General features: G+C 38.4%; 2 long non-coding RNA genes and 1 other non-coding gene across 5 annotated transcripts in view; 2 read left to right on the forward strand and 1 right to left on the reverse strand.

Annotated features, from left to right (window-relative positions):
- Nucleotides 1-22,744, forward strand: part of LOC121059792 — a 38,524-nt gene extending 15,780 nt beyond the window's left edge. The window contains exons 4-7 of one of the 3 annotated variants that reach the window (XR_005814631.1): nt 1,607-1,786; nt 12,101-12,210; nt 16,192-16,269; nt 19,062-22,744. This is a non-coding gene — a long non-coding RNA (uncharacterized LOC121059792). The remainder of the gene's footprint in view (nt 1-1,606; nt 1,787-12,100; nt 12,211-16,191; nt 16,270-19,061) is intronic. The other 2 variants (XR_005814633.1, XR_005814632.1) reach the window with 2 other exon arrangements.
- Nucleotides 8,893-18,080, reverse strand: LOC121059787. Its single transcript, XR_005814622.1, has 3 exons — nt 16,465-18,080; nt 16,308-16,393; nt 8,893-10,042 (listed from the first exon to the last, which is right to left on the reverse strand). It is a non-coding gene; the product is annotated as an uncharacterized LOC121059787 (long non-coding RNA).
- Nucleotides 19,764-19,845, forward strand: TRNAS-GCU. Its single transcript has one exon. It is a non-coding gene; the product is annotated as a tRNA-Ser (tRNA).
- Nucleotides 22,745-22,843: the final 99 nt, after the last annotated feature.

Genomic DNA, 22,843 nt, shown 5'->3' on the forward strand with positions numbered 1-22,843 from the left:
GTTGGTACATGCTACATTTCTTTGTCTCTCTCTACATAAACAAAACCCCAAATCCCCCTCTTAAACATTTTATTCCAACTCGCTGTACTAAAGATCTCAAAGAAGTTGGGAAAGGAACCCTTTACTGCCTTAAAATTCAGACTAACACCGTAGTTTCTGTAATTGAGTTGTCTTTATGATCTTCTTTCCCCACACATACACATGCAATCAGAGAATTCTTTATTTAAACCCATGATCACTTAGGAAGTGAATATAAATTTAAACTTGCACCAGTGCTATACGTAGACTTTTTGAATCTGCATGAGAAAACGGCCTTTAGGAGTTCCCAGTAGCATTTGATTAATATAAGTAAGATTAAGTGTGCTTATATTGGAGAATGTTAGGTTACTACCTTTATAAAAGCTTTTTTGAACAAATAAGCGTCATGCTCACAAAGCAAGAAAATGTAATCAGACGTAATCTGCTAAATATTTACAGAACTCCACTAATAAGCCCTTGTCTCAACACGTGACGTCTCTTCTTTCAGCTTTTCCCTGTGTATCCAAAGATGTTAAGCCAAATTATGTAAACATGTTTGTCTGTGATTGGGATAAAAAGTTGGATATGCATGAAAGTTTACTACATTATTTTCAGATTTATATCATTTTTATTAACATAGCTTTTAAAATTCAAAATTTGAATGTCTGGTAAATTAGCTACTCTGCTTTTCTTTACACATTAGTCTAGAATTGATGCTTCAAGTGTAGCAACTCCAAGAATTAAATTGTATTATCTCTAAGAGCTTGTTATATTCCTTCTCTAAACTGTGCAAGCATTGTTGGGACATCTAATTTGAAAATTAGAATTTTCAGTCTTCAGCTCTCAGTATTTTTATTCATATTTGAGCATCCATTAGCATAAAAAGTTACTATGTTTTATCTCTTTACAAGGATTTTCTAAAGACTAGAATTAATTTGAGCGTGAATGGTAAATGGATACGTATAAGTTAAAAACACTAACATCATAATGGCAAAGGTCATGCCTGTCCTCTAAAACACAGAGGGTAGAATTGTTTTGTGGAATAGGAACATACGAAGTGTTTCATAAGTGAGCAACCATGATGTGATTTGAATGGCTCACATTGTAGTTCCCCTGGTGATATTAACATGCGAAAGGTCACAAGTCCAAATTAGACTTACAAGTTAATAGATTAACTGGAAACAGTCACTCATAGCTGTTTATGTTGTGTTTGTACTTTCTTAGATTATAGAATCACAGCTTTCAGTCTTATTCTTGTAGTAGTGAGATCACTCTGACAAGTTATCTGTAAAACAGAACAAAGATTTTTAAGAGAAGGCCTTGATTTGTATAGGGGAGAGTCCCATACTCCAAAAAAGATCTCTGAATAAAATACAAATGAAAATTTGAAAAAACATACTATAGAAATATCTGTCTTCAGAATGTTATGCAACTCAGGGGAGAGATCAAAGAAGAGGAGGAAAAAGGGGCTTTCTGGACTTTTCTTTCTGGTGTTCACACACAGATAAATTTGCATTGCAGTTGTTTTTTTTGTGTGTGTGTTTTCTTAAGAGTAGGTGAAGTTCAGTCACCTCTTTTGTTTTTCTAGACCTCCTCAAAAAACAGTTATGGAAGGAAACATGGATCTGTCACCAAATCTGGAAACAAACCTGGCCTTAAGTTTCCTGTTATAGACAACCTATCAGTCAAGCAGAAGTTGAAACACAACATAACCTATGAAAAAAAAAGAGAGAGAAAGGGGTGCATGACCCAAATAAAGTCACCTCAGGTGAGTATTGGATACATGGAATCAAGCAATTTGTCCTGATGCTAGACATTGCAAATTGAATGGATGCTTTGTAAGTTAATCGCTCTTGTATTACTGCCGTGAATAGACATTTGCCTTATTTTTTTCATACAAACACATTAGTTTAATAAGAATATACTTTCAAAGTAGAGCTCATGCTTACATTTTAGGTTGGTTTTAAACTGTCACACACTGGAAAGTTTTAAACTGGAATTACACTTATAACGATAAACTTTGTTTTTGAGAACAACATGAAATGTCTCAGTGGTGTTATTCAGGACACCTGAAATTAATTTTAGAATAAGGAATCACAGAATATGCATACATGCCTTTTAGAAATGTGGGATCAAAGGCCAGAGATAAAGCATGTCTTCTAATCTCCCTATTCCTCCAGGGCGCAGGCAAAGTTTTGCAGGCATGTTCACAAGGCTTTTAATGAGCACAGGATCAAGTCTTTATTTCGTGCAACTTTGCAATTGGTGGAGATAAGAAGAGTAATTTAAAATAAATTATTTGAGTTTAAAATACAGAAAATAGCAAAGTTACTTCTTATCATTGTTAATTGTATCTAAACGACAAATAAATCCTCCATAATTTAAATAGCAGACGTTAAACAAGTTCCGACCTAACAGTGTGTATGAGTAAATTCTCAGAAAACAATATGAAGTTTGCCAGGATTAGCTAATCGGTTTATTGTTTCGGTGAAGTCAGCTAGCATGTATGCCAGCAAGTTGCTTTTTAAAGTGATATTCCATTTTTGAGCACAAAGCTTCAAATATTTATAGAACAAAGATTATTTGCTAAATATTATAGCAGATGGATGGCTTCTCGTTTCTTGAGAGGCACTGTGAGAACACAACTACATCTCTGGAGACAAAAACCAGGCCCATACAGACAGAGAAGCAGTTCGACTGTCCTTGCAATTTATATCATTGTAGAAATAGCTTGCATAACCATAAAGCTATTTTGATGTTGTTCTTGACATGTATAATTACATGAGGGCTCTCCACACAATTAAGAATGCCATTGAATATTCAGGACTCCTAAGTGTGTTTTTGTGTGTGCATGTGTTTTCTCCTTTGAAGTCTTAGGGAAGAAATAGGATAGATCTATTGCTAATTCTGATTTATTACATATTAACAGCATTTTCTTATTCAAAAACATCATTCAGCAAAAATAAGTATTTTAAAATTAAGGTTAAACCCATTCAATTATGCATTCATGTAGGTCTGAGGTAATGCTCCTTACATCAGTGTTACTTCATGTCTTTGACTTAATTTAGAGCAGAAAATAGGCCTCAGGTATTTGGGGGGAAAAATATAGTCAAAATTAACTAGTGCACTGATCTTGTAAGGACAAAAATCTTATTTACATTCAAAGCTTCACTTATATCAGTGTGGAGTCTCCTGAGTAAAGCAGGCAGGCATTCACAGAGTAGGACCAGTCTTCTTCCCCTGTCCTTCCGGACAAGAAAAAAATGAGTAAACAGAGAGCAGCATTACTATGTCATATCTTTATGCATGTAACTTACTGTTTGTCTGTAGGGAGAAAACTCAGGCTTTCCTCTGAATTATCAGCAACATGTAGTTCAAAGGAAAGTTTGTCTTAAAGGCATCCCTACCCCAGTGGCCCTCCTGTCTGTTCTCTTCAAACTGCGTTAGGCTGAGGATATATTCTAGTACTTCCCCACCACACTCCTAATACGTAGTATCTTTTATTTCTGATGTCCTTAACATGCATGCAGGCATGCTTGCCTGATTATTTTACATACTTATCTGCCCCTCACAATTTGTTTTTGACTATCCTCTACCATTTCAATGAGTTTATCTTCACAGCACCCTTGGGCTTGTTTATTTATGTTTGAATGAGAAGCTAATACATAGTAAGTGATTTATATAGGATAAGTTTTAGCAGAGCACAAAACTGAATCCAGGCATCTTATCTTCTGTATGAAGGTCCTGACTACAGATTATACTTTCCATTCAAAACTTGTTTGAGGCTAGGAGAGCTGTTTCTGCTGGGGCCATGGGCAACAAAGCAGCTATGTGAAATAACAGCCATTTCTGTTTCTTTGATGTCACCAGCTAGGAATTACTACTTTCATCAACTTCAGGAGCTCTCAAATTGCTACCTAGAGAGTAAACATTGTGTCTTGAAGAAGAAAAAGAAATACTCAGGCTTCCCAAAACTAATGGGATTGCTAGGGCCCCAGTTTACTTTTTTTTTTTTAAATTATGCCTTGGAGTTAGAGTTGAAATACTTATCATCTAGATCATATTTTAGTGTGTAGTAGACCAAAAGTAGTACAAGAAAAAATATAATGGGAAATGTTACCTGCTGCACCATGTCTTAGTGAATTCTTATGCTGCTCTTAAGTTTAGTGAAACCTGCCCAGCATCTCACAGTAAAAGCAGGTTACTTGACACAAGGAAGGATATAGCCCCAGTAAAGTATGGAATGGCAACCACAGGTAGAGAACACATTTTTTAACGTGCATTACAACTGGAGATAAATCCATTCGAGTGCACCCACGTAGTAAGAAAAAAAATACAATAACACAGCCCCAAGCAATTAAAAAAATGTGCTGTATGAATGAGTGGAAAGGACAACCAGAGCAACAGTCCAAATATCTCCTTGGGAGAAAAAACAAACATGCATTTAACAGACAAGGTTAGAAGCACTGCTGGGAGAGCCCCATAGGCCCCACACCAGCAAGTGTAGTAGTACAGTCTGCCAGGGTAGGTCTGAGTGATCAAGCCCACAGCTAAATCAGTCTGACAGAGAGCTTGCTTTTTCTACCTGTAAGTGTCCAATCTTTCCAGTGGTTTAAAGATTGTACTGCACAAGGCAATTCCACGAGGAGACACACTGTTGATAAGTCAGTGGTCTATTGTGAAGCACATGCAGTCAGGTTTTACCAATACTATGTGAGTATGCTGTGTTCATTCATGTTACTTTTTGCATTACTTTGGCATAATGCCCTAGAAATTTTATCGTGGGTGCAAATTCCTTTCGTTGTGCAAGATGTCAAATGGGACCATTCAAAAATCCTCATCTACACATGACACTGGCTCGAGTGTTAGTGCACAGTGGCATTCATCACTCAGTTTCCTATAGGTGCCTGTCTCAAAAGCGTTCTGATTTTATCAATCATTCTTAAAAGGCTCATCTTCCTTATAGATTACAATTTACACCTATAACTTTGCTTCTTTCCTACTGTCCTCACACAAAGATTTCTAGCTGAGCCATCAGCTGCTATCCAACTGCCGTGAAGCCTTAGTCACAAAGCACAGCACACACACACCTCACGTCTGATCTGGGCATGCAGACAGCATACAACGACCTGAAATGACAACTCAACCACCGCTAGCCCAGTTACACTCTGCATTTCTGATCAGTCACAACACACGTCACATTCACAGTGTGCTACAGCAGAGTGGCACGGAGCTAGTCTTACACCAGCAGGGTCACTCGCTGCAATCAGGTAGCTCTGGTGGTGAAGTTTGTTGTTACCTGGGTCACCTTTACGAAACTAAGGTATATCAAGCAAGGTCATTAGTAGAAGTTTCTGTTGCTGAGAGTTCAGACTTCCAGGCCTGTCTTTATATGTGTTTTATTAGCACATAGCTTCCCTTCATACGGATTAGTAATAGCATTTTAAAAACATTTTTTCCTATTTTTCTAAAGGTCAACCAATCCCTGTTCTCTATCCCTTCTGGCTACTTTGAGCTATGAGCACCTTTTCTCAGCACCTCCAGTCCTCACGTGGTGCCAAAGAATGGACATAGCTCAAGATTTTTATGCAGCCAACTGATATTCTTGCACCAAATAAGGCAGGACTTGCAGTCATCACATGAAATTTAACAAATTTCTAATGTTTTACGTGACATTTTTTTTGCAAGATAATCATTAGAATCTCTAAAGCTACTTTTCTTTTTTGTTACTGTAACATATGGTTTTGTGTATAAATGTTAACAGGCAGAGAATTCTGTTGCAGAGTGCCCTTGAGGATTAGAACAAACAGCAGGCCTCCCCCAGAGTATGTACTAAAAAATCAGCTGAGCTGCAAACTGGGGCAGATCAAAGCACTCACTGAAAGTTTATATTACTGTGTAATAAGCGAGATAAAATTCTTGAAATTGAAAACTCCATCTTTTACATTATATAATAATAATAAAAAAACTAAAGTTGATGATGCAATTCCTGTTGCTTATATAGAGGCAGTTTCTTCTGACCCTACATGTTCAACAAAGCAAGCAAAGGCGGGTCAGAATGCATTTCAGGGGAAAGGTAAATATTAATTGTCTGTCTGATGCCATTGCATCATTTAGTAATATTTATTAGCTTTCGCCACATATTCCTCCACATGTCCTACCAGACAAGCAATATTGATTTTTCTGTCTGCATTCCAGTGAAGCTCATGAATAAATTCATATTGTTAACAAGAAGCGTACTACAACTAGAATTGCCAATAACTGACTGTGCCATAACATCAATACCAGAAGAATGTTTGTAAGCCACTCCAAACATGCTAAACACTCAATACAAAAGTAAATTTTTTTTTGATAGTTGCTTTTTGTACTGGACACACATCTTGGAGATCCACAGGATTGTGCAAGAAAATGAAGTGAAACTGCTTTTGAGAATAGGAAGCGATCTCAAGGAAGGAGTTTAATACAGTCCTCCAATCTCAGTCTAGATTGCAGAGGTCTTGAGAGAGAAAAAAAATAGGAACTATTCCAGTCCAGACACATGCTGAATCCTCTTTAATTCAGTCATCCACACTGACCTCCCAGGAAACCAGTGGTTCTTACACAGCAAACAAATTCAGCAGTTCATCTCTTCTGCGCTATAAAATAGCCCCATTTAGAACCAGAGGGAAAAGCTGTTATCCTGTCCAGTGTTTAACTATCAAAGATTCTTTTGAAGAAATGGAAGATACTGAAGAAAACAATCAGTTAAAGAAAAGTCTTTCCCAGACCCTTAGCCAGTTTGCTAGTATGCTGGGACAGAACAAGTTTAGTAAATTATATTTAGCACAAGGTGAGTGACATAGCTTGGAGCGAGGTGGAAATGATAAAAAAAAAAATGTATCTTCAAGAGGGAGTAAGTCTTCCCATTGGCCTTTAAGAAAACACAGTACGATGGTCACTGATGTAGAACTACATCAGAGAATCTCAGGACAGTAACAAGTTATACCCTCCATGTGGGAACTGTATAGAAGATAGGGATCATTTTGAACTTGAAAATAGGCCAAGTAATTAATTTATTCAGAAGATACTTAGTGAAGCTAACTCCAGAGATAGGGCTAGTGCCCACATTTATTGCTTTCCTAAGAATGCCTCTCTCTGCAATCATGGTGGCTTCCTTACATTAGTTCAGCAGTTCCCAGACCACTGCTTCGTTCTGCACCTAGTAGCCCAGGATCCTCAACTCAGCATGCACATAAACCTAAGACCTCAACAAACTGGAGCTCACCAACAGCTTTTTGACAAACACCGGAGTTGAACAATAGGTCAACATCCATTAAGCATACACCCTTGTTCCTTACACATTACAGGGACTTTCTACTCCAGAACATTTTAATTCTTCACTGCCTACCAACAATACATCTGAAGACAGCAGCTTTCTGGAGGGTAATATCAGTAACAAAACTTCATCTTCCAGTGGCAGCTCATGTGACAGGGGAAACTTAAAAAAAATAAATAAATCTAGATCTTCATCTCTAGAATGTTCCAGCCCATCTTTTTTTCAGACAAGATTCTCTCATGATCTCCATATGGCTTATGTTTTGTGTGATCAGTTGCCATTCACTTTCCTGGTATTTACAAAACCAAAGACCAGAGCCTTTCATTAGACAAGCACAGAGGAAAGACAGAGGCTGCAGGCAGATCAAGAGAAACTTAAGCAACATGGAAGGTACATTTAATGCACGTGTAAAGGTGGTTGGTTTTTTCATTATTATTTAAATCATAGGTTGATTTGATACTTGACTTGCTTTGTAAAGGAAGGGCTCTGTTTTCTCTACGTTTGGAAGCATACTGAAATAAGTTAATAGTTCTTCCATCTATATCTCCATCCTTACCCTTCCAGCAGATGACTTTTAGTAGGTTCTACTAGAGACACTGAAAGCCATTCAGTGAGGAAATGTTTGCTGCCTGAGACTTCTACAAGTCACACACTCACTTGCTTTATTCCTAAACATTAATAAATACCACTGAAGCTTTAGTCAAGCCTTCTTGGGCAATGACATGAGGGGGATTTGTGGGCTTTATTGTTACAGAGTTGGAGGCAAAAAAATAGATTCTTCAGCATGACAGCATCCACCACAATCCACAAGCATGCTTTTTGAGCACTGGTATACATGGCTTATAACACGGTCATAAAACTTGCCCTTTCTTTCCTTTATAAGGCTTCCCTTTGGGATAGATCCCATTTAACCAGTGCTGAGCCCTTTAAGCTCAACTTTATGTATTCCAAACATAACCAGAAGCTCAAGTTTTAAGAGGCACAGCTTTGTTTGTCAAAGCTATTTTTAATTGTTTGCTGGTCCTATTTTCTATCCGTGGTCTAAAAGCAGTAAAATCTTTGACTGCAGAGACTTTCAAATAAAGGCAGAATGAAGGAGCAATAGGTTTCCCTGCTGCTCATTGTAATCAACAAGCTGCTCACTCTGTCTCAAGAAACTGCTTAAGCAATTAGATTCAGAGATGCTATCAAGAAAAACATTTCTACTCTCAGTTTCACTGGAAATAAACCAACTGTCTGTATTTTGAAGTTTGTCATCTCTCCCAGGGGAGATGGTAGACATCTAGACAGAAGCTTCAAAACTAAACTTTTATCTTTAAAAATTAAAGAAATTCAGAAATAAGGGACAAAATGGACATCCAGAGGTTTTTCCTATCTTGCATTGGAAGGTTGTAAATATTCATCTTCCTGCTATGCCAACAGGAAGCCTCTCTTCTCTTGAGTTTCCTCCGCCTCCTGCTGACCTTAGTTGGAGTTGGTAACAGTACCTGTTTTGTCCAAGAAGTTTAGGGAGCGGAACTGCCAGAAATTGGAGTGCAGACTAGAAATAAACCAAAAGCTCTATGGGTAATCAGGTCTCATTTTATTCCTGCTTTCAGACAAAAGCCTTGTCCTTCTTTCCTAACACAAAACATTTAGGCGAACCAAACCACAACTAGAATAGGATGGGAAAAGGAAGAAGGAGAAAGCCACAGAACAAAAACATACAAACATTCTGCTGCTGACATTAATTAGAGGAGTCTGGTTTTCTGAGACATTATGTGTAGCATCTAGGGGTATTTGTAGGCAGTCAAAATTAAGGACAGAGATATAAATCCGTGTGGTTCAAGTTCGAATGTGTGAAGTGATAGATTCAAAAATTGCTTTTTCATTTTCAGATTTATTTTTACAATATTAGCTAATCTAGAGTTCAATCCAAGTCTCAATGTTTTTCTTGTTTAGAATTCTACTTATTAAACAGGAACCCAATCTGCTCATCAGATGGCATGCAAAGAGCATTAGTTGTTAATCAGTAAATACTTAACATGTTTTCATCCATCAGTCATAAATATAAAAGCATTAAAATGTGTTATGTAACATTACTTTTTTCCTGTTTAGTTTAAATTCATTCCAGTTAACCAAGAAATGAACTTTCCACGTACCACTGCCAATCTAGAAAGGTTTCTAGAAAGCAAGTCACTTTAGACAAACATTTAAAATGCATGCAGTGCCAACACAGGCGAGGGAGAGGAACATTCAACAGAAGCATATGTCCTAACATGCTTTATAGGTGGCATTCAGACACACTAATTCTTCCTAAAGGACAGCAACTGTATAATTCCCAGCAGCACATTGGATTTGGATTACGCAAAAACAAAGGGGGGATTTAGAGACTAAGGTTTTTCCTATGCACAGTTATCAGCTTTAAGGTACACGTTAACTCTGAACTGCTGGATGTTACACTTTCAGGTTACCATCACATGATAGAAGTCCTTAGTAAAATCTCTCCAAATCCTAGAATATTAGTGCAAAGATACTGTCCATTATTCAACTGTAGACTTCGCCAAGAGCAGTTATCGATTTCTTCTGTTATGTCTTAATCATCTTCTGGCAGAAGATTCAGACAAGGAAGATCAATGTCATATTTGTCAAGTTGGTGGAGGTTCTACAAATCCACTGCTGAGGCCATGTGGTTGCGTGGGAAGCCTGCAGTTTGTTTGGCAGGAACGTCTAAAAGAAAGGCTCAAAGCTGAAATAAAGTCAGGTGAGAGAGAGGAGCCCACAAGATATTTGGTTGAACCCACAAACGTTTGGTTGAGATACCTCACCAGATTTACCCCTTAATCTTGTTTAATTCCATTAGTATAGCCGAATCTGTCAAATCTTTAAATTTACTCAAAGGATAAATTTAACTCAAAGCTTGATCACCATGGCAGTATTTTTCTTCAGCACAAGAATTCTCAGTAAATTAACTGTAGATATTCATGTACTTGACAAGGCCACTAGTATGTAGCAAGCAGATCACCAAGACCAAAAACAATTTTCTAGTGCTTGGTTTTGATTAAAACGAGATCTTGATGTCAAGTGCTGAAAGATTTAATGAGCCAATCTACAGCAATTAGTAGAATCAGATGAACATCAAATTTTGTAGGGATCATAAGCTGCACATGCAAGTCTAACAGGTAAGAGAAATGTTTGAAAGACAAATCCATAAAATGAGGTGAAATGTGCGAAGTGCTAGAAGAATTCAGATAGGGAGGGGAGAAAAAATATTGGCAGGACAGATTGTAGCATTCAGGAAGGTGACTCCCATAGAAAAGAGCCCTGTTAGTGCTGCTGCATGAGCTTCGATTTCAGCCTGACTTCTGTCAGCACCCCTTTTTTTCCTACAAGTATTATTCTTGTACCAGTTCCATTCTGAGCAGAAATTATCAGTGACATTATAAGCTAAACTTACAGCAACGTAACTGCACATTTTCACAATACAGGTTATATCTTTATTGAGAGATTGAAGGTAATCACAACACAGCTTGGTACCTTCTTCTAAGACACATTCTACAGGGTTTGTTAAGCACTTGGATGTACTCTGACTTCTGAAATTCATAAATGAATAGTATAATTTCCAACTTGCTTCTTGTAAATAAGCACTTAAACGCAAAGAAAAAAGCCACCAACAGATAGTAACCAAAGAATTAACCTCCAGAAAGGGTATAAGTGGGTCTATGATATATACACACACCCTAACCTGGTGTAGATGGTGTAAAATGCTGATCCTGTACGTGGGAAGATAATAGCTTATGCCAGCTTTGTTTCTTCAGTCTTAAGAGGCGGATGATATATCAGTTGAATCCTGCATACTTGGTTCCCTGCCAGGCCTTGTTCATTTAGATTCCTGGCTTGCACCCAGCTTAGGGAAGTGAGTCACATTTCCCAAACCTTCCCTGAATCCTGTCCTCAGAATAATTGAAGTTTCCCCTCAGAGCTAGCTGACTGAATGCAAGGAAGTGATCATGTTTGAAGAGAGTTTCTTCGAGAGTCCGGGATTCAGCAAGAGGTGGTACGTTAAGCAATGAAAGAACTAAGTGGCACAGTATCCCAAGAAGCACATATGACAAGAAATCCACCTTAGCAGGCAAAGGTTTTGCATCTGGTTGTTGAAGAGTAAGGGGGGGGGGGGGGGGGGGGAAAACCTCCCCCTTTTTTTTTTTTTAAACATAAGCCATCTATGCACAGAGAGAGGAGGGCTTTTTCCTCTTTAACATTTTTTATTCCACATAATCCTTTAGAAGAAAATGGAAAGCAGAATCAGTTTACAGAGTAGGAGTATATCCACTCATTTTATGGCACTCAAATGATATTTGTTGTTGTCTTAAAAATAGCAAGGGAAAATGGCAAATAAACAATTCCAGGCACTCCTTGGCTCTATTGCTATTGATAAGACCTTCAACAGAAACTTATGTATGAAGTCAATTACTCCATCTTATTTCAATACCACTCATGATCCTGTTTTATTCCCTAAAAGCTAGAGATTTTATTGTTTAAAAGCAAACAAAATTCAGAGCAGTCATGCCACACTGAATTTAACAGAAGATTATTCAGTTATCACCAATATTACATGTGCTTATAAAAAATTCCATAGTTTCAAATGATTCAGAATTCCAATGCAAAGACAAAGATCTGTAGAAAATGGCTTTAAAGTAAGTAATAATAGGAAGTAGTGTCATTCTGGTTTTATAACAGGCATGACGTAGTTTAAAGCTAAAGGCTTAATTTTTAGTCTTATTGCAGGGGCTAATCTGGGGGCTGTGAAAGCCTTTGAGCTGTGCAAGCAGAACTTGATAATTGATACGGACAATTTTAATGTGAATGCATATTACAGAAATCACCAAAAGTCACGGGTAAGAAACTGCATCACTTCAGATATGAGTCCATAATCCTATTTTGGTATTGCTGCCTTGCAATATTTCAGTGTGTTGTGAAATGTCAACATCAACTGAAACCTGCTAAACTGTGAAAGAGAGATATGCTTACTTATGCAGATTTCAAGAAATGTAGAGAGACTTTATTCATCTTTGGCCTAGGTTTTATAATCCCAGAGCATTTCACAGAACTGCTCAGTATCTGGAAGCTTTGCATAGAGAAAACCTGTAATTAAGTGTGGCAATGGAAAAAATTCTTGTTTGTTGTGTAGATACAACATTACAGTAGAGAATCAGATTGAGGGAGAGCAGCCAAGGATTTCATTGTTTGTCCTTTGCAACATTATGTAAGATGAGAAATTTAGTAAACTAAGCGACAGAAGAATTTAACATATCTGTTACACTCCCCCCCCCCCCCCCCCCCCCCAAAATAAATAAATGCAATTTTAAAGCAAGAAATACAGGAATGAGGGTCAGAAATATTGAAACAGAGCCCCGCTAGTTTAATGATAACCAAGAATACCCTGTTTTCTGAGGAATTAATTGTGCCAAAGCATGATGTATTGATTCCATCATAAGATGCTTCTAGCATTGAGGAAAGATTAACATGCTCAGCAACCAAAGCCTATCTTGGTAAGACTTCAAAACACTGTTCTTGAATGTTAATGCACAAGTTCTGTTACTTCATTGTTATTGACAAGTTTCCATGACCCTAGGGAGCTCAAGTCACAGACAGAACCCCACTATGCAAGCTGTAAGTAAATAAGATCTTATGACACAGCCTTTTAGCTAATTACAATAGAAGTTGCCTTCTCCAGAAGTCTTGCAAATGTCTTGGCTTGCTTCCGAGTGCCTGGTAGGAGTTTCAGTCCCCAGTCTACACAGCTTTTGTGGTACTAGCAGTCAAGGAACAAGGCTCGCATGTGCGCCACACACACAGTTCAGTTTTAAAGCTTTCAAGTACTTTGCAGAATTTGAACTGATGGTGGTATCAGAGTCTAGTTTGATAATTCAGCTCATCATGCTTACACATTGCACACAAAGAGAAACTGCCAAGTTCATTGTGCGTGTGTGTTCCCCCCCCAAGGCATTTTAAAAAAATGGGATGAATTGCAAGGGTAATTGCTAGAGTGTTTACAGTAATCAAGACTATAGGTTGTAGTGCTTCCTTGAGATGGTTTATATCATATTATACTGTTGTACTTTTAGGGTATTATTTGTAATGTCCACCTAGTGAAGCTAGCACCAGAAGCTTCTAAGACATATGGTTAGATGCCCTTCTCAATGTTTCTACTAACCTAAATAAATAATTTACCATGCCAGTCTTTCCTATCAACTTGGAGAATATGGATAATCTGGTAGAAGTGTCTCTCTCAAATTATTTGCAGTAAACAGTGTATATTTCCCCATCTGCATGCCTTCAGGCCTTAATAACACATTTAGAAAAAAGTAAACGACTTCCCAGAATGCCTTGACAGAAGTGTTCATCAGCAAGCTATTGTCTAAATGATTGATTTGACACTATGCTGTAAAATACATACTTCTATATATACGCGTATATAGAAGCGAGTGTGAAGCCTTTTACTCATACTAAGACTGTCATACACTTATTGGAAGCCTAAAGGAAAACATCATGGCTTGAGATCTCTAAGAGGACCATAGAAATGCAGGAGAAAAGAGTGGAAAAAGATGCAACGGTTAAAAGAACAGTTTGACGAGAATTTATAAACATGCTAGAGCACATAATACTATAGCACAAAGATGACTCCAACCCAATCACAGCCTTTCCCAGGTGTACCAGGACAGCTGATCTACAAGAAGAAACACCCACCCCCAGCCCCAAAACAAACAAGTAAACAAAGTAGGTATTTTGATAAAAGTTCTGAGGAACAGGATCAGTTCAAGGTTAAGGACAATGCTGCTTCTGTTCACAGGCTGGCTGGTCCTTCCCTATTCCTGCTGACACTTCTAAAGAAGATAATGGTACTTTTCAGGAACACTATTGAGGCAGCTTACTGCAAGCTTGGATTTACATTCAGCATCCAGCACGTACATTCTGGAAGCACACACACAATTATCCCTTACCCCCCTCTACCACTCTTCCCCCCAGCCCCCCCCCCCCCCCCAAAATGCATTAATATATGCACATTTTATTTTTATTTTTTTTCGTCTCTAATCAGTGGAATACAGCCATACTGCCTTGGAATGAGGGCTACTCTTCCATGCCAGCAATATTGTACTGTGTATTTACAGGGGAAATAATTATTAATTTCTATAGTTCTTTTCACCATTGGCAGCTGGTACTTTAATTACAGATACAAAATGCAAACAAAACACTTGTTTGTCAAGAGCGAAGCAAAATAAGTGTTTTGTCCTGTGGGTTGATTAGATTCACTGTAAAAAAACCATATTCAATTAGAACTATAAAATGGAAATTTGGGGAGGCAAAATCAATTATCCTCAGCAGAACGCAGCCAGGATGCTGCATTTTAGTTTATGACAGTACAAGTGCCATGAAATCTTCAATACCTACAGGTGGTCAAAATCTCTAGCTGTATTCACTGAGAATTGACACTTTTTGAGGTCATCCCTGTTTCATGAGCTGTTTTAGAAATGTGTTATGCCATCTAATTCTGCACCTGATTCCCCACAATACCAGGCCTTTCCTTGGAGACCTTCTGCCTAGAAAGGCAGAAAATTCACTCCCTGTTTTTCATACTAATTATGATTACCTACGTTATCTAGGTTAAAAAAAAAAAAAAGTAGCCACCTACTCCTAGAAACATTTCCCCCACCCCACAGCTCTGGATAGTATATCTGTTGTTTTAATTGCACCATCCTTTTCCCTTTTAATTACTGCTTGGTATTTGCCATTGCTTGTGTCAAGTCAGTACTTCACAGTTGTTTTCTTCCTGGTGAGCTTTACTAATCTTTATGAATGTTCTCTGGATTCACCCCGTTTTTCCACTAGGACTCACTAAAGTACATTCTGAACAAGCTAATGGCTGTCTTAACATTCACACACTGCTACATCTTACGTAGTTTTATTCTTGAGACCAGACTAAACGTTGACCTTTTAGTTACCTACATTCAAAACCTTCATTTTTTCCCTTTGTAACAGGATATCCTTTCAGGAAAACTGGCAACCCTGCATTTTTGTAGGCTAGGACTCAAAAATCTAAGCTAACTCCCTTAGTACCAGCGCTGAATCCTCACAACAGGCTAGGCAGCTGTGAGCACTGCTAGTAAGAATGGTTAGCAAATACAACATTAATTGTGAGACTTAATAAATCAATTATATTCAGTAAACCTGAGATACTCAACCCACAGCCCTATTTTTTTTTTTTTTTTTTAAGGCTGAATACAGCTTAAATGCAGGTTCCTTCTTTCTGAAAACCCCTCAGACATCAATAAGGAACAGCAACATATTAAATAAATTGTTCTGGTTGTCCCCTCCATCCTAACCTCTTTTTTCATAGTCCATTCCCATGACAGTACTGGACATAAAATGCAAAATCATGCAACACATGCAGAGCTGCGACAGAAATATATGTACACATCCATAACTTAATGTCACTCATACACCCTTAATGGGGTATCAAAATGCCTTCCTTTTGATCGTGCCTTTCCAAACACTTGCTGGAGCATACTAGCTGCCCATCAGGCAGGTCAACCTACGCAGCACTTCTTACATGCATGCTTAGCACAAAACCACAGGACATCTGCTTTTCTAGTCAAGTAGCATAAGAGGAGTCACTGGAATGCAGACATAAAAAACTCTACAGCCTTCCCAGCCACTAGACAGTTTATCACTACTATAACATTGCCAAAACCTACAATAAGTTGAAGTATCTTTGTGTAGTTTAGTCTATTTACCAAGTTCATTAAAATTCACTTCAGTAAAAATACAGATTTGTGTGCATATAGGCACCATGTGAACTAACAGATTCAAGTCTCTAGCATGGACTGCAGGACCTTTACAAAGACCGTTTTGCAGAACTTATGAGACTGAACGACATCCTAGTCACCAAAAACAGGGTAACAAAAGTATTGAAAACAGCCGTGATTCCAGTTACCTTGTAGCTATGCCTTATCCTCATTGCTTTCTTCTGACTGTTACAGCACAACTTAACATACCTTTTTTGTCCTTAAGCTCTTCAATCTGCATAGAACCAGAAAAGCTTTTTTACACAGCCATTCCTTTCCAAAAGCCAGCCAGTAGACTTCTCTTACGTGCTTCCTTACAGGTATGGACTATAATCACACCTGATCCTCATACCCTCCTCAACATCCTAATGCAAAGGGATTGATTTCCTTGTTGTCTTACACTTATTTAAATGATCTTCAAAGTGTTTTTGGCAGCTTCACAAAAGACACCTGTGCATGCCCTGCTCATCAGTCATAGCATTAAAAAAGAAATGTTAGAAGAGGACCTAAGTAACCATTGGGATTGTATGCCTGGAAATGCACCTGGAATGAGAACTATAATGACTTTTTCAGCAGTGCTAACTTAAATGATTACAACTGTATCCCCACCAGCTTTGCTGGTTGATGTCAGCTAGTCACCAACTCCTTCGAGTAGTTTTACTAGTAATGGGTTAGGGAATCTTAATTAAACTAAGGGTTAAAACAAGGGCTTTGATGAGGCCTTTTTGCAAGCACTCCTTATGGTAAGCATCTACGTGAAGGGTTTTCTTGGCTGTTGGTAAATACACTGGCCGTCATCTTTAAAGATATTTCATAATTCTACTCATTTTAGGCAGGCAGGCCAGAAAACAGAATACCTTTGTGGTACTGCTATTTGCTACCAAGTCAGCACTCTGGACATGTCACATGAAAATGCATTTCCCTTGTCTTGGCGTGCTTGTTATGAATTGCAAAGCTGCAGATGAAACTTTCCAGTTAATTGTCACACAATCTTTACGTGAAACTATCCCTTTATTCTGTACCTTTCAAAGCTCTCTGGAATGACATTTTTGATGTTTTTAAATTCACAGAATATCGTTTCACTGGAGCAATATAAATGTAGTTGAGCTGGTCTAAAAAAAGGTCACACCAACTGATCCTGTGGCCTCTTGTGGTTTGTCTGAAGTCTTTCATCAGTCGTCTTGAAGCTGTACAAATGAATAGTGATTTTCAGTCCTGACTTTCTGGAGATTGGGAGGGATTTTAATTAGAACCCAGTCTATGGGATGCTGGATTCTTGTGATTCCTTTCTAGTCTTGCCATTTTGAAATGTCCAGTCTCAAATAATACTGACATAGTGATAAGAATAATTCTTGGCCTTTTATTGTTGTTGTTATGGCATGCTTACCCTTACAATTAGTTGGTATTTCTGGCTTAGTTATGGCTGAACATCATTAAAAACAAGACAAGACAAAAGAAGTCAGAAAACCCCAAACCAAAGAACTGAGTAACCTCACAGTTTTCTCCTGACAAATCATCAGTCCGGTTGAGAAAACAAAACATAAAAATACTTTCAGATGTACCACATAAACCACCTGTCTGTTGTGCATCAGGAGTTGGCATTTCCCCAAGTTACTTCTCATTTTGAATATCTGTTGTAAGGAATCATTAAGAAAAAAAAAACTTTCCATTTGACATTCAGAAAGCTGGATGCAGCTGCACCATCAGCTGAAGTCAGTGAAGAATTCAGCACTTTGAAAACTCAGGCAAGAGAGGGGGGATTACTTTCTGCTCATTTTAGGCATTCCCAGTACAAGGGCAACATCTGAAGCAGCTGGCCACCCTTCTGTTATAGTCTGTGTACAGAAAAAGGCAAGTTTGAGATCTGGTTCATCTTTCCTTGGGAAAGATGCCTAAAACTGGTCACACGAGCTTCACTCTCCAGACCTCTGTCTTTTCTCTGGACTGTAAAGGCATGACTGGGTTAGATATAAATACCTAGGGTGCAGCTGTGAAGTGGAGCAGACAGACCACAGTCAAAGTGGTTCATGCTGATTACTGGAAGAGTGAGTCAAAGAGAGTCATTTAACATCACTGGCAAACCCATAGGCAGAATTTTCCATTTCTGAAAACTTGGGTTCAGGTGCGAGATACCAAATCTTGTAACAGGCGAGACAACGAGGTGCAGAACGTGGGCATGTCCCTGTGGCACCCTGCAGCAGCAGGACAGAATTACAACTGGAATGATTCTGGTTTCTGAGCAACCTCAATTATCTGTTAATGGCCCAACATTACATGGTCAAATGTGCTCTAAATTAGTCTAACTCCCTCTCCTATAACAGAAGCCAAGCTCATCTGATGTGGGACATTTACTGCAAGCAGGATAAATAGCCCAAAATGCTGAAAATTTTTATTTACCATCATTTTCCTAAAACCTTCAGGAACTGAAGGGACAGCTTTACTGTCAAATTATACAATGCTGCAGCAGTCAGAGGTTACAGATGGCCTTGTTAAAAGCGCTCATAAAGAACTCTATCAGAGACAGCCAAACATGAAAGAGAAACCACTTTCAGACAAACACTTCAGAGAGAATACCGAATTAAAACAAGAGACCCACGGGAGTAGTTCAGTGAAGCTTCTCACTACTATTCATTGGTTAGTCACTCAAATATTTTGATACAGCATCACGTATATTCATTTCTGAAGTGTGTGTGCTTTCCGATAGCTGAGTCAGCCTGCTCGAAGTAAATAGATCAGAGCCGGAAAACTGAAGGAGCAGTCCCCCAGAGGTGGCTCAGAGATAGCGCATGTTACGTCAGTGATGGACAATTAATAAATGTTTGATGCTATTTTCTCAAACGCTTGCCATCAGTGCTTTTCTGCTGTAGGGCTGCTTGCATCGTTTAACCTTCCCTCCCATGCAGGTCTGCAGTAAAACAATGTGGATGGGGAACAGCAAGTGGAACAATGGGTGAGCCTCTGGCTATGTGAGACCCTTGGGCTTTGAAAAAAATATTCTGCTCCCTCCCCAGTGTCACTCAAGTTCAAAGGGACAGGGTTTATAGGTTTTCCCATAATCTAGGTGTCATGAAGAGACCAAGGAGCTTTAGCTGAAGTGACCACACAGAGCTGCATCAGCGAGAGGCCATGTTACTGCATCTCTTCTCTTTTAAAGTCTTAATTCGGATTGGACTTGGAAGTGAAAAATACCAAATCCAGATGCTGAACTCTCCGCCCCATGTATCTCAGAAGAACGTATTACTCCTAGGCTTGAGTTCAATCGTAGTTCTGAAACTTGGAGTGTTATTAGCACAAAATTCTAATTAAATCCATATAAAACTCTTTAAACGGATTTAATCATTCTTTAAACTTAAAAAAGATAATAATCATAAAACCAAGGTACAACCGTAGACTTTCTTAATGCTATCAATAGTGCTGAAATAATTATAATAATAAAAAATAATAAATTGTCTTAGGACTGGCTGCATAAATAAAATAAGTCTTTAAAAATACAGTATAATATAGATAAATTGAATAAAATTTCAGACAGCTATGTCTAGTTACAATCATTTTGATACTGACGATAAACCAGAGTTGTGCTGTATTTTAAGGATTAAAACTCAGCAGACGAGGTGGCCGAGTGGTTAAGGCGATGGACTGCTAATCCATTGTGCTCTGCACGCGTGGGTTCGAATCCCATCCTCGTCGGCAAACAGAAAAACCTTTCCTGAAATAAGGTTGGAGCCATGCTATTTTCAGTGGTGCCCAGTGCCAGGGCAAGAGGCAATGAGCATAGACTGAAATTCAGAGGTTCTGTTAAATATCAGGAAACGCTTTCTTTACTGTCTGGGTGGCCCATTAGTGCTGTGGTGTCTCCTTCCTTGGAGATCTTCAAAAACCAGCCTGCTCTAGGCTAGTTCCTGCATGAGCAGTGGGGTTGGACCAGATGATTTCCAGAGGTCCCTTGCAGCCCTAACTATTAAGTGATTCTGTAATTTTCTTACTTCTCCTGCTTTTAGGCATTTCCATGCTTTCATTTTTTTTTTTAAAACAATCTCCTTGCTGTCTCTAGCGTTATTAAATTGCATGTCTAATCAGTGTCAAAACAGAAAAGGTTTATTAATCTTGGTTGCCTTTCTCCTAGTGCTCAAGGCGGCCTAGAGCGGGGGAAAATGAAAGTAAGCTGTGGAGCTTAAAACACTTCTACAAAATTCTTGTTTAATTGTTCTCATTAAATATGCAAGATCTCATGTATTGGCAAGAGGGACTCAGTTATAAGAGACACATTAAACATCAAAAAGTGGGAGGAAAAAATTCAGGAAATACAACTTCAGGAAGTTAGGAAAATTTACATGATATCAAGTGTACAGTAGATATATTTAACTGAAGCTCCCAACAAAATGTGAAAAGAAAAAACCCCATAGTGTACAAGGTCTAGGCAGTGGGCTTTAGTCCTTCGGTTCTCTAAGAGCTGGTTGCTGTAAAACTCTGATTTGTTACACCCATGGTGTGCTAGCACTCTTCCTCCTAATTTGATTCAATAAGATTTTAAATTGCATTTATGAGCAATTTATGAACTTTTATGAGCTTTCTGGAAACATCCAAAAAGACGGTTGGCATCTTACTGGTTAAAGACTCCATTCATTTCATAAAGCCTTTGTTTTCATTTAGTTTTAGCATAGTCACTGGATTCTCTTCCCTTTGAGCCGATCAGGAAATTCGACATACCCATCCAGTCTGAACAGAGAAATGCTAACAGGGAGACACTGACAGATGTAAAACAGGGCAACGAACCGGATTATTTGCTAAGATGTAATCACAAACTCTAAGAAAAGGCTTTGCTTTTACTTGCAAATAATCTGGGATTTTATGGGTTAGAAAAGCGAGCGCTTAGTCATGCAGCTGGTCCCTGTGATGTCAAAGAGTACATCTACATCAAATATCGAGGAGGAGCCTGAAGCTGTTTTCCAGACTCAGATCACTGTCTGAACAAACAGCAAATGAAGCCAAGTCCTCTGAGAAAGCTTTCTGCATTTATTTCTGGTGTTTCAGCGTTCAAGATCTAGAACCATATTATAACACTGGATTTTGGGTGGCCAGCCCTGCTGAGCTTAGGATATCAGAACAGAAACTGAAGGAAATTTGGACTCTGCTGACCAGCTGCAAAAAATAAACTCCCAAGTTAAATTTTTCTTATCTTAGTGGACTAAGATAAGGGTTTCTGTCCACTCTGGACAGAAATTTTAAAGAGGTTCTAGTGCTAATGATTAAAAAAAAACCATCTTCAGCAGTCTGAAGCAGTTTTGTTCTTCAACAGAGACAAGAACTGTTTTCTAAAGCGTATCCCCTTCTCCCACCCCTTCAAACTCTATATCGTCTTGGCAGCTGTTTCCTAAATACAACCATTAGTCAAAATAAATAATGAAATTCCTCTTCAGTCCTACGGTACTGCTGAGTTTATAGCAAGCTCTACCCTGGGGTATCTTCTGTGAACATTTTTTTTAATGAATTAATGAGAAGGAAAGAACAATTTTAAAAGCTAGTTGAGATACTTATTTGAACTTGTTGATATTTATTTACTATCACCTGGTAAGTTAGGAAATCATTCCATTCACACAGCTGAGAGTAATTCAGTTTACATTTATACTTTGCCTTGTAATTGTAAAAGTACTGCCTCCAAAGTGTCTAGCTACAGCCTTGTCTTTGACCTCTAAGATATACTATCCATTAAAATATATTTTATCCATTTTCCATTACAAAGATATTTTGCTTTGTTTAAACTCTGATTGTGTAATGGGCATTTAAACAAAGTACACTTCATATTTAGATAAGTTGTGTAGACAATGATTGTGGGCTAAGAAGAGATTAACTCCCCATTTCTGATGTAAATGCTTGTTAAATCCCATTACAGAACAGGGACTCTTGTCCCCCAGCCAATAGGAAGGACTTGTTTTTCTCTCAAAGGTAGAAATAAAATGGAAATAAAAGGGTAAGGAAGCTTTCTCTGGCAAATCATTTATTAACCTTGGCATGTTAATATTCTCCAGAGACGTGAAATTGCCTTCTTTGGCCAAGCCAGCCACTTCACCCTCACCTTCTAAGTTCTATTACAATGTCATTGTCTGGGATTACTGAATAGAAAAATGAGAATGCATATTTTAAATGCATGTTTTACCAGTGAATGACAGGTATTTGTTGTCTTGCAGATCAGTTTACTGAGGAGATGCTGATGAGGAATGAAATCATAATGCTGCTGCTGCTGCTGCAGAAAGGTTTCTCTGAACCCCAACGTTTCAGTTGCAGGAAAAATACCACATATAAACAAGATTTTAAAGACTTGTAATGTCCGAGAACAATGCTAAATGCCAAATGAGTTATTTCATCCTAGAGGAAGACTGCAGATCTCTGTGTTTATAACACAGCTAATATTCTCATAGCAAACCTCTTGCAGTTGGAGCGAGCTGAGTTTCTTTGTTGGACTTGCTTCCACTGCCGTGGGTTTTTGCCAAGGAGGGAATCTTTCACTTCTGTCAGCTGGGGCTACAGTGACACCTAGTAACTGTTTGGCTAATTACAGTTCAGGTTTTCTGCGACCTGCTGCTTTTGCCAGCCTCTATCTGGCCTATTGGCTCCAGCGGTGAGAAATTCCTCATCCCCAGCAGGGATTTTGCACTACCAGCACCTCGCCGGAGCCAGTGCTCAGAGC

Source organism: Cygnus olor, chromosome 25 (genome assembly GCF_009769625.2).
Source record: "Cygnus olor isolate bCygOlo1 chromosome 25, bCygOlo1.pri.v2, whole genome shotgun sequence".
In the NCBI taxonomy this organism is placed as follows: domain Eukaryota; kingdom Metazoa; phylum Chordata; class Aves; order Anseriformes; family Anatidae; genus Cygnus; species Cygnus olor.